Here is a 2,650-nt window from a genome sequence, read left to right as displayed (position 1 = left end):
CCACCTGCAGCCCGGGTACCTGGCAAACAGAGGGGAAATCCCTGTTCTGCCCGGGCTGAGCATGAAAGGAGGAAGACGGGGTAGTCACCTGAGAGCGGGGAGCAGCCCCTGTAGGACTGAGCCCACCAGGTGGGGGTGTCAAGCTGGCGGCATCCAGGATGAGAGTTTGGGCTCCAGATTCTCATTCTCTTGGGTTTGGCTCCTGTTGTACCACTGGGTGACCGTGGGCCACACTCTTAACCTCTCAACCCCTTAGTTTCCTCAGTGTGCTCAGCTGGCCCTTGAACAATATGGGGGTTGGGGTGCTGAAACCTCCCATGCACAATTGAAAATCCACCTGTAATTTTTGACTCACCAAAAACTTAACTACTAATAGCTGACTGTTGACTGGAAGCTTTACTGATTATATAAATAGTCAATTAACACATGTTAATATTCTGTATGCGATATGTATTATATACTGTAGTCTTACAGTAAGGTAAGCCAGAAAAAGAAAATGTTCTTGGCCGGGCGCGGTGGCTCATGCCTGTAATCCTAGCACTCTGGGAGGCCGAGGTGGGTGGATCGCTCGAGGTCAGGAGTTCGAGACCAGCCTGAGCAAGAGTGAGACCCTGTCTCTACTAAAAATAGAAAGAAATTATATGGACAACTAAAAATATATAGAAAAAAAAATTAGCCGGGCATGGTGGCGCATGCCTGTAGTCCCAGCTACTTGGGAGGCTGAAGCAGGAGGATTGCTTGAGCCCAGGAGTTTGAGGTTGCTGTGAGCTAGGCTGAGGCCACGGCACTCTAGCCTGGACAACAGAGCGAGACTTTGTCTCAAAAAAAAAAAAAAAAAAAAATGAAAATCCTAAGGAAGAGAAAACACATTTACTATTCATTAAGTGGAAATGGATCATCATAAAGGTCTTCATCCTCATCGTCTTCACCCTGAGTAGGCTGAGGAGGAGGAGGAAGAGGAGGGGCTGGTCTGCCACCTGTTCCAGGGGTGGCAGAGGTAGAAGAAAATTTGAGTATAAGTAGACTCTCGCAGCTCAAACCTGAGTTGTTCAAGGATCAACTCCATATTTATTTGTTTATTTGCATCTTTATTAGTATTCTTGTTTGTAGGCAAAAGAGTCCACTATGGCTAGTTTAAGTAGGAAGGGAGTTTATTTAGGGATGTCAGAGAAACAGGCTCTAGATGCAGCTTTCAGGAGCTTCTCCAAGAAGCACGCTGCCCATCGGACTCAGGGGGAAGCTGTCGCTGCTGTCACTGACTCCAGAACCATATTCCTTTGGCTACCACCAGGCCAGCAAAAAAGGATGCAGTTGTTCCCACACATAACTCATCTCCCAATTGGTATCTCAGGTGGGTGAGTGTGACTGGGGGAACCGAGGTGACGTGCCTGCGCTCTAGCTGCAAGGGAGGCTGGTTTGGCTGAAGTATCAGTAGTAGTCCAAACTGTAGACAGGAATTTTAAAAATTGTTGAGCAGCGATGAATGACAAATGTTCGGTACATCTTCCTTCCTGTCTGTTTCCCCCAACTAGACCGGAAACTCCATGTAGGCAGGTACCTTGAATGTCTTGTTCATCACTGTATCTCCAGCACCTGACACGGAGCCTGTGATGAGTAAACAGATAATGAAAATATAGGTAACAATAGCAGCACCTGGACTTTGAGGCTGGCTGCTGGCCAACTTACAGCCTCCCAAAGGGTTCTCGCTCCAGGCCTTTGAGAAAGCTGTTCCTCCTTTATGGAACGTCCGTTCCTCCAGAAGCCCTTGCCTGATGGTGAAGGTGTCTTCATCTGTCACTACTCAGTTTTGACTCACCTCCTCCTGGAGGCCTTCCTTGATGTACAACTCCATCCCTACACACCACCGTCGTCACCACCTCTACATCCTTGCCCTGGGGAGCTGGTTCTGTATAGTAGTTAAGAAGGCAAGTTCTGGCCATGTGCGGTTTCTCATGCCTGTAATCCTAGCACTTTGGGAGGCTGAGACAGGAGGATCCCTTGAGGCCAGGAGTTTAAGACCAGCCTGGGCAACATAGCAAGACCCTGTTCTGTGTCTGTGGAAAAAAAAAAAAATTAACCAGGCATGGTGGTGCACGCCTGTAGTCCTAGCTACTTGGGAGGCTGACGTGGGAAGGTTGCTTGAGCCCAGGAGTTTGAGATTTCAGTAAGCTATGATTGCACCACTGCATCCCAGCCTGGGTGACGGACAAAGTGAGACCCTGTCTCCAAAAAAAACGAAACAAAAAAATGAAGGCAAGCTCTAAGTACAACTGCCTGATTTCAAATACAGGCCTCAGCTTTTACTAGTTGTTGGAGCTTGGGTAAGTCATATATCCACTGTGAGGCTCAATCTCCTCATCTGTAAAATGGGGATAAAAATAGTAGTTTAGTCAAAGGATCATTGTGAGGTTCAAATGAGATAATATGTGCAAGTTCTTAGAACAGGGCCTGGCACAGAGAGGGGTCTCAACCAACTGATGCCACTGTTTCAGCTCTTATTGTTCTAGCACTTATCAGAGCAACATTGTCATTGTTTTCAGGTTTGTGTCCATAGCTTAACTGGGGCCTTCTGGAGTCAGGATCCAGGGTGTCCCTTATCCCCAGTACCTCTTCACACACCTGTCATCCAGATCGGATGTTCACATAGTGT

The 2,650-nt window shown here is 47.6% G+C and overlaps 1 long non-coding RNA gene across 1 annotated transcript; it reads right to left on the bottom strand.

The window, feature by feature from the left end:
- Positions 1 to 1,071: 1,071 nt before the first annotated feature.
- On the bottom strand, positions 1,072 to 2,005 carry LOC123635849. The gene is made up of 2 exons (XR_006734221.1): positions 1,817 to 2,005; positions 1,072 to 1,605 (listed from the first exon to the last, which is right to left on the bottom strand). It is a non-coding gene; the product is annotated as an uncharacterized LOC123635849 (long non-coding RNA).
- Between the last annotated feature and the right edge of the window lie 645 nt (positions 2,006 to 2,650).

Source organism: Lemur catta, chromosome 3 (genome assembly GCF_020740605.2).
Source record: "Lemur catta isolate mLemCat1 chromosome 3, mLemCat1.pri, whole genome shotgun sequence".
Taxonomy (NCBI): Eukaryota; Metazoa; Chordata; class Mammalia; order Primates; family Lemuridae; genus Lemur; species Lemur catta.
The sequence above is the reverse complement of the archived record's forward strand: the minus strand, read 5'-3'. Positions and strand labels throughout refer to the sequence as shown.